Source organism: Bos grunniens, chromosome 29 (genome assembly GCF_055505025.1).
Source record: "Bos grunniens cultivar Pamir isolate PY7600 chromosome 29, Bosgru_T2T1.0, whole genome shotgun sequence".
Lineage (NCBI taxonomy): Eukaryota > Metazoa > Chordata > Mammalia > Artiodactyla > Bovidae > Bos > Bos grunniens.
This window is the reverse complement of record NC_141193.1, coordinates 11,388,990-11,402,849: the sequence shown is the minus strand read 5'-3', so window position 1 is coordinate 11,402,849 and position 13,860 is coordinate 11,388,990.

The window sequence follows — 13,860 nt, the reverse complement described above, 5'->3', positions numbered from 1 at the left end:
TCGAATTTCTGCCTCCCGCAAGCCCTTCTCTTACATTTTACCCAAAAGCAAGTATCAGAACGCTTTCCGAAAGCTGGCCAGACTGGTCGCAGGAGGCTAGGGTTGAGGTTCCTGGCTACGCCTGTCCCTTCCTGGGACTCTACATGGCTACATTTCTGCCCCCAGGAACCACTGCCTAATCAGTGCATTCCAAGTGTCCTCGGGAGCTTGGACTACAGTGCCATGCCCTTCCTATTCAAAGGACCATACCATGGGGGCTATCAGGGGCCAAGTTGTTTCTCACTCCCCATGGCCCTTGCCCCTGTCCTCAAGGGAAAAGTCATTCATTCATTCATTCACTTAATCTGTGAAAGTGAAATTGTTAGTTGCTCAGTCGATCCAGCTCTTTGCGACCCCATGGACTGTAGCCCACCAGGCTCCTCCGTCCATGGGATTCTCTAACCAAGAATACTGGAGAGGATAGCCATTCCCTTCTCCAGGGGATCTTCCTGACCACACTTTCTTTACTGTCTGAGCCATCAGGTAGGTAACTTAATCTGTATGGAATATCTATTCTGCACCAGTTGTCAGATGGCATCTCAGCTTCTTCTTACATACTTCCCATGGAGCAGAGCTCATTACCTGTAGGTTACCTTATCCACAGTAAATAACTCAATTTGCTCACGGCTGGACCCCAGGGAAGGGCTTTGGGAGCTCTGAAACTAGGGGTGCTGAGTTTCAGAGCTCTAGCTGTGTGTGTGTGTGTGTGTGTGTGTCTTCCTGGGAAGGGGGCCCTGAGTTTTCACCACATTCTAAAAGGCAGTGAATGCTTACAGGTATGGACTCAGGAACCAGACAGCCTGGGTTTGAAACCCACCTTTGCCTTATGTAAACTGTGCAACCCTTCAACAACTTGGGAACATCTCTGCACCCCATCAGTAGAATAGGAGTACCTACTGGATAAGATTGTCAAAATGAGACTTCTTCGTTATATAACACATGTGCCTTTATACATGTTAGCCATTGTCACGCTCATGGGTACTTGTGCCTTACTGCCACTGGCTCTCATCTGCCTCCTTGTCCTGGTGACTTATCTAGGTGGAAGGGGTTTTGTACCACCTGCCCCGGGGATGTGGATTGTACTGAGAAAAGCATTCTCTCTTCCACGTGCCACTTGCCAGCCCTCAGAGGTCTGGAAACCAGACCCAACTTGACATTCACTTTCCTTAATGGATAGGGAGGTGCCAGAGCCAGAATGAATGGACTAGCTGCTCTTCTGTTTTTTGATTGTGAAGCATAACAAACATGTAAAAATATGCTTAAAGCATAAGTACACAGTTTAACACATAAAATTAAACACACTTAGGCCAAGAAATGGAACAAGCCAGTCTCCCGAAGCCTCTCATGTGTCTCCATCGAAAAAAACTTTCACCCTCATTTCTCCCAAGAATCTCTCAGGCCCAGAAGGGCAGGCACAGTCAGAGTCATGATGCTGACTCCTCTGAGCAGAGGAGTAGAACAGAGGAGTCAGGGATGCCAGCTCTGCCTCTCACTGCTTTGCACTCTAGGCCAACTGATGCACCTCTCTGAGCCTCAGTTCACCAGCCACAAATCTGTAAAACAGTCCCATTTAGTCCTGTATCTATCTCACCAAGAGAGACTGTGGGTACCTGGCCTGATGCATGTAAGTGATTGACACCTACAAGCAATTACTATTGTTAGCTTGGGTGGGGACAGCTATAGGGTAGATTTCTAGACGGGCTCTCACCTCTTTTCCCCAAACTCAAAAATTGCAGATGAGATAGATATATAGGAGGTAAGGGTTTGAAGAGCATAATCTATTTCAGGGGGGTTTCAAACTGTGTTCCTTTGATCCCCAAGGGTTCCATAGAGCTGTCTTGTGGGACTGGTGGGTTTTCATCCCCTCTGCTGCCTGAACAGCCCAGCTTCCCTCATTTTTCTATAATGGCATCACATGCGTGTCATGTTTAATGCAAAGATATTTTGCACCATCAAATTAAATGACTGATGTAAAAATTCTACAACCTCTAATAAAAGACAAATACCCAAACTTTTTTTTTAATGAGCAAAAGACTTGAGTAGACGTTTCCTAAAAGAAGATATACAAAGAGCCAATAAGCACATGAAAAGGTGCCCAACGTTATTATTTATCAGGAAATACAAATCAAAACTACAGGAAGATACCTCCTTACAACCCCTAGAATGGCTACAATGAAAATGACCGACACAGCAAGTGTTGATGAGAATGTAGGGCAACTAGAATGCTCATATGCTGCTGGCGGGAACAAAAAATGATAGAACCACTTTGGAAAACTGTTTAGCAGTTTCTGCTGAAGCTAAAACATCTGCCTACCCTGTGCTCCAGCAGTTCCACTCCTGGGTCTATACTCTACAGAAACGCAAGCGTATGTTCACCATAGGGTATGTACTCAAACGTTCATGGCAGCTCTTTTCCTAAGAACCCTACACTGAAAACTACCCAGATGCCCACTGACCAGAGAAGAGATAAATAAACACAATGGGAAAATACGCACAGCAATGAAAATAACCTATTTGCAGCTATATACTATACTGCTGTGAATCCCACAGACGTGATTTTCAGCAAAGAAGCTGGATACAGAAGCATGCTTGTTACATGGTGCCCTTTATCTAAACTAAAAAAATAGGCCAAAGTAATCTTTGCTGTTTGAAGTTAGAGCTCTGATTACGCTGGGAGAGCTTGGGGGAGGGAGAGGGGCTACTTGCAATGTTCTGTTTCTTGATCTGCATAGTGGTTATATGGGTATATTTGTGAAAATTCAGCAAGCTATTCCCCATGACTTGCATTGTTTTGTGTACATATTATACTTTAACTTTAAAAAGTGATGATGTAAACTTTTAAGAAATCACTTGAAAAAAACATTTTTTCTTTTAAAATCAAGTTGCACTAGCTGGTGGGAGACACAGCCCCACCCACCAGCAGGCCTGCTGCCTTGAGACCCCCTGAGCTTATGGCCACCCAGGGACACAGCCCTGCCCACCAAAGGGTCCAGAACCTGTCCCTGCTCACCAGTACGCTAGCACTAGTCCCAGGAGACCCCCAGGGCCCTGTAGGCAGAGACCTCAGGACCCAGCTTTGCCTACCAGTGGGCCAGCATTAGCCCCCAGACCCTGTGGACCTCAGCTCCACCCACCAGCAGGCTGACACCAGCCCTGGAACCCCCTACCCCCAGGACCCAGCCTCACCTACCAGTGTGTGGGTATCAGCCCTGGGATCCTCTAGGCTGTGACTTTATCCACCAGAAGGCCAACAATAGCTCTGGGACACTTGCATCCCTCAGCCAGCTGCCCCAAGATCCAACCCTATGGACCAGTGGGTTGATATCAGCTCTGGGACTCCCAGGTCCCTGCTACCAGAGACCAAGAAACCTGGCTACTAGTAGGCTAGCACTAGTCCTGAGATCCCAAGGGCCCTGCTGCCAGCCGCTGCCCCACCTACCAGTGGCCGGCAGTCTCTGCATAAGGCAAGGCCAGGCAACCAACCAGACTAGAGGCCTTCCATGCATACCAGAGCACCCACAGTAATCAGCTCACCAGAACAGAAGGCCCCATGCAGACCAAACAGAGGGCACCCCTAGAGCATGTGGCACAGTGGTTAAGAATCCTCCTGCCAATTCAGGAGATACAAAAGATGTGGGTTCAATCCTGGGGTGGGGAAGATTCCCTGGAGAAGGAAATGGCAACCATTCCAGTACTCTTGCCTGGAAAATTCCATGGACAGAGGAGCTTGGGGGCCTACAGTCCATGGGGTCACAGAGTTGGACACAACTGCGCAACTGAGAATTTATGCACTAGAGCATATAGCTCTGGTGACTACAGGGAAGTGCACTGATGGGACACACAGGACATCTCCTACAAAAGGCCACTTCTCCAAAGTTAGGAAATGTAACCAACCTGCCAAATACATAGAAATAAAAATAACAAATTAGACAAAATGAAGAAACAGAGAAATATGTTCCGAAGGAACAAGATAAAGCCCCAGAAGAAGAACTAAGTGAAGAGGAGACAAGCAACCTACCGAATAAGGAGTTCAAAGTAATGATCAAAGAAACTGAGGGAAGATTGGATGAACAGACTAAATTAGACATTCGTAACAAAGAGTTAGAGAATATAAAGAAGAACCAAACAGAGATGAAGAATACAATAACTGAAATGAAAAATACACTATAAGGTATCAACAGTAGAGTAAATGGTGCAGAGGAACAGGTCAGCGAGGTAGAAGACAGAGTAGTAGAAATCACTGAAGCTGAACAGAAAAAAGAGTGAAAAGAAATTAGGACAGTTCAAGGAACAACATCAAGCACAGGAATATTCCCATTATAAGGGTCCCAGAAGAAGAGAGAGAGAAAGGGGCAGAAAACATATTTGAAGATATAATAGCTGAAAATTTCCCTACCTGGCAAAAGAAACAGTCATCCAAGTCCAGGAAGCACAGACAGTCCCAAACAGAATCAACCCAAAGAGGACCACGCCAATACACACTGTAATTAAAATGGCAACGATGGAAGATAAAGAGCTAATAGTAAAAGCAGCAAAGGAAAAGCACCAACTTACATACAAGGGAACTCCCATAAGGCTATCAGCTAACATTTCAGCAGAAACTGCAGGCAGAAGGGAGTGGTATGGTATATTTAAATGGATGAAAGGGGAAGCCCTACCACAAGAATACTCCACCTAGAAAGGCTTTCATTCAGATTTGATACAGAGATCAAAAGTTTTACAGACAAGCTAAGAGAGTTCAGCATCAGCAAACCAGCTTTATAAGAAACTTTCAGGGAAGTTTCTCTAAGTGAAAAGAAAAGGTCACAGCCAGAAACATGAAAACTACACAAGGTAAGATCTCACTGGTAAGGGTGACATACAGGACGTCTACACAGGAAAGATAGTAAATCCATCACATTTAAAACTAGTATGAAGGTGAACTTCTCTGGTGGTCCAGTGGTTAAGAGTCCACCTGCCAAGGCAGGGGCTGAGGTTCAATCCTTGGTCCAGGAAGACCCCACTTGCCATGGAGCAGCTAAGCCCATGTGCCATGACTTCTACGCCCACGTGCCTAGAGCTTGTGCTCTGTGACAAGAGAAACCACTGCGGTGGGAAACCCTTACCTTGAAACACAGAGTAGCTCCCACTCGATGCAACTAGAGAAAGCCCACACACAGCAACGAAGACCCAGTGCAGCCAAGAAAAAAAAAAAAAAAGACTAGTAGGAAGATGAAAAGACAAGAGTAATAAAATCATTTGTATCTGCAGTAAGCAATTAAAGGATACACAAAACAAAAAGATGCAAAATATGATGTCAAAAACTGCAGACATGTGGTGGGAAATAAAATGCAGAGTTGTTAAAATGTGTTTGAACTTAAGAAATTAGCATATATGCACCCCTACATTCACATTAGCATTATTTACAATAACCAATATATGGAGACAACTTAAGTGCCCATCAATAAATGAATGGATAAATATATATATATATATATATATATATATATATACACACACACACACACAATGGAATATTACTCCATTATAAAAATGAGTAAAAACTTGCCATTTGCAACAACATGAGCAAAACTAGAGGGTGTTATGCTTAGTGAAATAAATGAAACAAAGAAAAATACTGTATGATTTCATTTATATGTGGAATCTAAAAAAATGAAACAAATGAACAAACATAAGCAGAAATAGAGTCATAGATACAGAGAACAAACAGGTAGTTGTCAGACAGGAGCAGAGTAGGAGAAGGAAAGATATAGGTGAGAGGGATTAAAAGGTACAAACTTCCAGTTACAAAATAAATGAATCATAGGTGTGAAACATACAGTGTGGGGAACACAGTCAAATATTATATATCTTTTTATGGTGACCTATCGGACCTATTATAATTAAGATCATGGCCTCTGGTCCCAACACTTCATGGGAAATAGATGGAGAAACAGTGGAAACAGTGTCAGACTTTATTTTTGGGGGGCTCCAAAATCACTGCAGATGGTGATTGCAGCCATGAATTAAAAGACACTTTACTCCTTGGAAGGAAAGTTTTGACTAACCTAGATAGCATATTCAAAAGCAGAGACATTACTTTGCCAACAAAAGTCCATCTAGTCAAGGTTATGGTTTTGCCAGTGGTCATGTATGATGTGAGAGTTGGACTGTGAAGAAAGCTGAGCACCAAAGAATTGATGCTTTTGAACTGTGGTGTTGGAGAAGACTCTTGAGAATCCCTTGGACTGCAAGCAGATCCAACCAGTCTATCCTAAAGGAGATCAGTCCTGGGTGTTCCTTGGAAGGACTGATGCTGAAGCTGAAACTCCAATACTTTGGCCACCTCATGTGAAGAGTTGACTCATTGGAAAAGAGCCTGGTGCTGGGAGGGATTGGGGGCAGGAGGAGAAGGGGACGACAGAGGATGAGATGGCTGGATGGCATCACCAACTCGATGGACATGAGTTTGGGTAAACTCTGGGAGTTGGTGATGGACAGGGAGGCCTGGCGTGCTGCAATTCATGGGGTCACAAAGAGTCGGACACGACTGAGAGACTGAACTGAACTGCTTGGACCTATTGTAAGTAAATTTATTGTGCTGATCATTTTGAAATGTATAGAAATACCAAAGCACCATGTTGTGTAACAGAAACTAATACAGTGCTGTTGGTCAATTATACTTCAAAAACAAACAAACTCACAGAAAAAGAGGTCAGATTTGTGGTTACCAGAGGTGGGATTAGGGGAAGGGAAAATTGAATGAAGGCTGCCAAAAGATACAGACTTTCAGATGTAAGATAAATAAGTACTAAGGATGTAATGCACAACATGATGAATTAATTATCATTGCTATATATAATCTATGAAAGCTGTTAGAGTAAATCCAGGGATTTTCCTGGTGATCTAGTGGTTAAGAATCCACCTTCCAATGCAGGGGACACAGGTTCAATCCCTGGTCAGGGAACTAAGATCCCACATGCCGAGGGGCAACTAAGCCCACCCACTGCAACTACTGAGTTCACAGAGCCCATGTTCCACAGGAGAGAAGTCCGTGCACTGCACCTAGAGAAAGCCTGCACACCACAATGAACACCCAGCACAGCCAAAATTTAAGAGAGTAAATCCAAAGGGTTCTCATCACAAGAAAAACAATTTTTCTATTTCTTCAATTTTTGAATCTGTATGAATAGATGAATGTTCACTAAACTTATTGTGGTCATCATCTTATGATGTATGTGAGTCAAATCATTATGCTGTACACTTTAAACAGTGCCGTAGGTCAATTATGTCTCAATAAAACTTGAATATCAAATAAATATACTGTGTTGAATGACCTCATTTTTGTAAGTAAATGTATTCATTTATAACATTAAGGGTGGATAGTTCTGGGTAGTGGAGTTGAGTTATTTAAAAATTTTTATAAATATCTACAATGAACATGCGTGTGTGCATGCTCAGTCACTTCAGTCATGTCCAGCTCTTTATGACCCTATGGACCATAGCCCGCCAGGCTCCTCTGTCCATGGGATTCTCCAGGCAAGAATACTGGAGTGGGTTGCCATGCCCTCCTCCAGGGGATCTAGACCCAGGGATCAAACCCATGTCTCCTGCATTGCAGGCAGATTCTCTACTACTGAGCCACTGGGGAAGGCCACAATGAACATAAATTATTTGCAATAACTGGGTCCCAAAAATGTTCTTATAATTTTAATTTTTAAAACCTATGTCTGTCTCTGGAGAAACTCCACAGATTCAGGACTGAGAAGTGGAGACATGTTCTCTGTGTTGTTGGATGACCACATGCCTGGGGTGAGACCCTGACTGAAAGCTCCCCGGGGGCCAGCCATCCCAAGGCCTATCAGACCAGCTCAATAACACTAATCGTGCTTAACGTGCTCCATCCCAGTCTTGCCATGATTCAGTTCTTCAGATTTCCTTCCATTGCTTGATTTGATATGTTCACAGAACATTTCTGAACACCTGTGCCCTTGGCATGAGATGCCATGCATTAGCAAAGCAGTTCTGAAAACCTCCAGAAGCCAAGTCCCAGGTAAGACTAATGGCAAAGTAAACATTGTTGTCTAATCTTTCTGCCACGCCAGTCTGGCACAATGAGATTACACGGCTTCCCTGAAGGCAGTCATAGATCAGTCCTGGCTGACATCAGACTTCTCGGAATATTTACTGTACACTCTAACCAATGGACGGAAACCAGGTGGATGTATGTGGGCACAGAGCCTGGCCCGGGACAAAAGCCTCCCAAGACCAGAGCCTTCTAAGACCCGGGGGTCTACTCCTGCCCACATCACTACTTAGTTATGTGAACCCGCACTGATCACTTAACTCTTCTGAAGTGTGTCAATGGGGATGATGCAGGAATAATACTTTTTCAGTAGGTCATATATCTCAGTTCAGTTCAGTTCAGTCGCTCAGTCGTGTCCGACTCTTTGCGACCCCATGAATCACAGCACGCCAGGCCTCCCTGTCCATCACCAACTCCCGGAGTTCACTGAGACTCATGTCCATCGAGTCAATGATGGCATCCAGCCATCTCATCCTCTGTCGTCCCCTTCTCCTCCTGCCCCCAATCCCTCCCAGCATCAGGGTCTTTTCCACTGAGTCAACTCTTCACATGAGGTGGCCAAAGTACTGGAGTTTCAGCTTTAGCATCATTCCTTCCAAAGAAATCCCAGGGGAAGTGGTCAAACAAGAGATGGCAAGAGTGAATGTCGACATTCTAGGAATCAGCGAACTAAAATGGACTGGAATGGGTGAATTAACTCAGATTTAACTCAGATGTATCTCAAAGCACTCATAAAAGCATTAAGAGACACAGAAACACAGTCCTTGTTATATTGACTGGGATTTACAGATAAGCAAACCAATGATGTCAGCCCCCTCCTTCCCAGATCATTCATATTGCCTGAGCAGAAAACCACCTTGCAGAACACTGAAATGGCCCCCAAATGGCGAAGAGCAGGAGGCAGCCAGGTACATCTTTGTGGAGTTTTCTAGGAGGCGTCTAACCCTGTATTAGTTTTCTATCACTGCAACAAATTAACACAAATTTAACAACTTAAAACAACTCACATTTATTATCTCAGTGTTTCTGTGTTTGGCTAGGTTCTCTGTTTCAGGGCCTCTGACAAAGTGTCAGCCAGGGATGTGATCTTATCTGATGCTCCAATAGAGGTCATCTTCTAAGCTCACAGGGTTGTTGGAAGGATGCAGTTTCTTTCTTTTTTTTTTAAATTTTGCTGTGCCAGGTCTTAGTTGTGGCATGTGGGATCTGGTTTCATGACCAGGGATCAAACTCGGGCCCCCTACATCGAGAGCATGGAGTCTTAGACACAGACTGCCAGGGAAATCCCTGGATTCAGTGTCCTGTGGGTTATCAGACAAGGGGCCTCAGTTCCTTGGTGGCTGGAGGCCACCCTCTGTTCCTTGCCATGTGGGCCTCCTCATGGGGCATCTTACCTCTTCAGAGCCATCCAGGGAGAAAAAATCTATACAAAAAGCCTGCTGGCAAGACCAAAGTGACAATGTCACGTAATATAATCACAAAAGTGACACCCCATCTGCTTTGCCTTATGCTATTGGTTAGAAGCAAGTCCTAGGTCCTGCATACATTCGAGGGGAGGGGACTACAAGAGCCATGAACACCAGGAGGTGAGGATGATTGGAGGCCATCGTAGAGTCTGCCATATATTGGGAATTGGTGCCACCAAGCACATCAGCACCAGCCCCCGTGAAGGTTTCCCCAGACCTCAGATTCTTCACCAATCCAAGGGCTTCCTGTGAGTGTGATCCAAAGGCATCTCTGGGTGGGAAGGAAAGGGACCTTCCCCTGCCCTCTCCTGACCTGACCACAAACTCCTCAACTTACACCCTAGCTCCATCTTCTTCATGGATGTACCCCCAGCAACTAGGACAGCCTACTCAGCTCAGAGTAGATACAGAATAAAAACATGTTGAATGATTGTGCACATGGATCCTGCAGGTTACTGCCTGAGGAGTCTCCCTCCTGCTTCCCAAACAGATTTCTCTTCTGTCCAAAATTCCTATGTGGGTCCCACAGACAAGCTATTCCCCGAGACCTATGCCTAATCTTGGGCTCCAAGCACCATATGTCAGCTCCAGGATGCTCAGAGGAGCGTCCCTCCTAAATGGACTCGGGCCATCCCACACTTACCCCCAGGGTGACATGAGAGAGCCCATCTGGACAGCCCAGCGCCCAGGAGCCTGAGAAACGTTCACAGTCCCCACCCAGCTCCTTGGAGTTTTGCCACCACCTGCCAACCTTGTCACCCCTGCCACAGACATGGAGTATGGACATATTTTACTCATGGTTCAAAGGACCAAAACAGAAGCAGAGATGATGATCAGTTGTTCTTTTCTGTTTTGTTTTCTTTTGTAGGATTGCATCATTTTATGTGTCCCAGCCAAGGCCTCCATGGCCCTGGGCAGTGCCTGGTGCCCAGGTCTGTCTTCACTCCTACAGTGTGGCCATCTCTGGCTTAGCACTTTACCTGCTGTAAAGTCAGATACGTCTGGTCTATTGTCACTGAGTGAAATCCACCTTTTCAGGTGAGTCTAGACTATTTTCATCACCCCGCATAGTTCCCCTATGGCCCCTTGTAGTCGGTCTTCTACTCTGACCCCAGCCCCTAGAAACCATGGACCCATTTTCTGTTCCCATTATTTAGCCTTTTCCAGGATGTCATATAAATAGAGTCCTACAAATGTAGCCTTTGCATCTGGACTCTCTCTGCATAACGCCCGTGAGATTCAGTTCTTCTGTTTCTATCACTGATGGTCTTCCATAGTTGGCTGTACACTCTTCACTTACCCAAGGATCTGCTAAAGAAAACTGAGTTGTTTCCAGTTCGGGGCTATTATGAAAATAGCTCTTATAAACATTTGAGTGGTCTTTGTAGGAACAGGTCTTTGTGGGGACATATGTTTTTTCATTTCTTTTCAGTAAATACCCAGGAAGGTGGTTTCTGGGCTAAATGGTAGGTACATATTGACTTGATAAGAAACTACTAAACTGTTCTCCAAAGTGGCCATAACATCTCAAGTTCCCCGCCTGCAACAGAGGAATGTTCTGCTTGCTCAGCATCCTGATCAGAACTTTTTATTTCAGCCACAGTATGTGTATGGCTGGTGAGGACTCTGTACTTAATCCTCACAACAATCCCATGGAATTGGTGGTACTATTATCCCCCTTTTACAGATGAAAAAACTGAGTCTCAGAGACTGGATCAGTAGCCCCAGGTCTGGAAGTTATTCAGAGGTAGGGCTGAGATTCAAACCCAGATCTTGAAGCCAGAGCTCTTCCTGAGATTCTTCTACTGCTGCTGCTGCTAAGTCACTTCAGTCATGTACAATTCTGTTCGACCCCGTAGACGGCAGCCCACTAGGCTCCTCTGTCCCTGGGATTCTCCAGGCAAGAATACTGGAGTAGGTTGCCATTTCCTTCTCCAATGCATGAAAGTGAAAAGTGAAAGTGAAGTCGTTCAGTCGTGCCCGACTCTTAGCGACCCCATGGACTGCAGCCTACCAGGCTCCTCCGTCCATGGGATTTTCCAGGCAACAGTACTGGAGTGGGTTGCCATTGCCTTCTCCAACAGCCTCCAGTAAACCCCAGTTAGTGGGTACACAAGGGAGCAAGCATGGGGAGAGATAGGGATCCAGATTCAAGCCCTTGCTCAGTCACTTCTCACCTGTGTCACCTCAGGCAAGTGGCACAGCCTCTCTGGACCTCAGTTTCTTCATCTGTAAAATGGGAATAATAATATCACTTACCACAACGAGTTAAGAGTAGTGAATCTAAACTCCTGCATCTCCCCTCACTGTCAAGGAAGAGAAACACGTGAATGAAGCCCTTCTTGTGTCAGTTACTGCAATGGCTGGCAAACGGCAGAAACCGCTAACTGTGAAATCATGATCCTGCTGAGTATACTCCCAAGCTGCTCTTAACTAAGCCGAGCTTACATGGGATTAATTAAAGCGCTGTGTTGAACACTTGATGAACCATATAATTCACAGAGGGAGATGAAAGATGAATAAAACACACGTAATCTTCTTCATGGTTCATTGCCCACATCTCAACCCTGAGGGTTCCCTGACTCACCCTGCTCCACCCAACCTCAGTTGCCTCCGTTTCTAAGCTGAAAAGTATGCAGAACCTCCTTTTACTTTTTTTAAAGTATCGTAAACAGTTTCATATATGCATAACCTACACATGAGCACATGAGCACCCACGTACCTACTGCCCAGCGTGAGACACCAGGTACCTCTAAAGACCCCGGCCAGCCCCCAGAACATGCCCCTCCCCCACCCGCCCCGGGGGAGTCTTGAGCCAGGGTTTCCATCTGCTGTTCCCAGGACCTAGGCAGGCATCTTCAGGACCATCAGCTCCTCCTAGAAGCACTGAGACGTGCCCAAAAGTGACAGCATAGCTCAAAGAAGAAATGCTCGAAGGGGAGGAAAAGAGAGCAGAGAGGAAGCAGGCACTAAAAGATGAGAAAAAGCGAAATACAGATCAAGGATCCATGATCGGGGCACAGAGGTGTCTTCATGGGTATCTTCTGAATGCAAACGTGCTTTGTAGTTAGGCTCACCACTGGCCCAGAACTTGATTCGCACTGCCCACTCCTCCATACTCATCCAGAGGCCCTAGGGAAATTGGAGTTTTATAGTATCTGTGTTTCCCACTGTTGGAAAAACCAGATGTGGCCCAGGGAATCTGTTATCAGAACAAGACCCACAGACAGGTCTTGTTACCTACTTGTGACCTCCCCACCTCCCACCCCCTCACCAAAATTCCTACATCAAGCTTCTCACTCCACTTGGTCCACTGAATAAACCTCACAAAGGGCAGAAGAATCCACTGAGCTAGAAAGCATCCTTTTTAAGAAGAGAGCTTTTCATTCCATGCTTCCACTGCAGGGGGCATGGGTTTGATCCCTGGTAAGGGAACGAAGATCTAGCATGTCATGAGGCACAGCCAAAAAGAGACAGATGAAGAGAGAGAACTTTTCTCAGTCATTCACACCTTAGTGTGAATTTGCCCGGATTGCTTTGGCCCACTGCAGCTGATTCAGTCAAGTTTTAAGCATGGAATGCTTGGGAGTCAGACCCAAATGGGGTCTCAGAGGCTTTGAGTAACCAAGAGGATGGGAGAGGGCAGTATGAAGAAAAGGGTGTTAGAAAATGAGAGACACAGATTCCACAGACAAACCCAGCCTGTTTCAAGTTTGCTTCCTCCAGGGTCAGAAGCATTCTTCCACCCATCCCATCCCCTTGCTCTGTACTACACACACCACTTTCCCAAGACGCAGCCCAAGAGCCACGAGCAGCAAGAGCAAAATAAGGCCCATAGGCTAGCTAGACATCCAGCAACCCCATATAACGATCTTTTCATGGGGAAATGCGTCCTGAGTCCCAAACCACCCACCCAAGGATGTGCTTGAGGACTGCAGCTCTGGGGACATGGCCCATCACTTCAAGGACAGCCACTCTGTCCCACCATCTGTCCCACCAGGACCATTCGGGTACCTGGAGCTCCTCTGACATCTGTCCAACATTCAGTGCACTTTGGACCAATTTTGTCAAAATATTTCGCTTATCGAGTTTGGATGCCTTCTATTATTTAAGAAATAAGCCGCCACTTGGCCGCTTGCTCTCTGCAGGGTCATTCCAGCCCGAGGTCTGCGTAACAAATGGAAAGCTACTCAACTGGAAACTCTGAACATGGCATAGGGCAAGGACAATCTTATCAGGAAACTTTCTGCTTGGGGTGAGAGTAATGGGTGACGTTGGTGGCTGATAAGG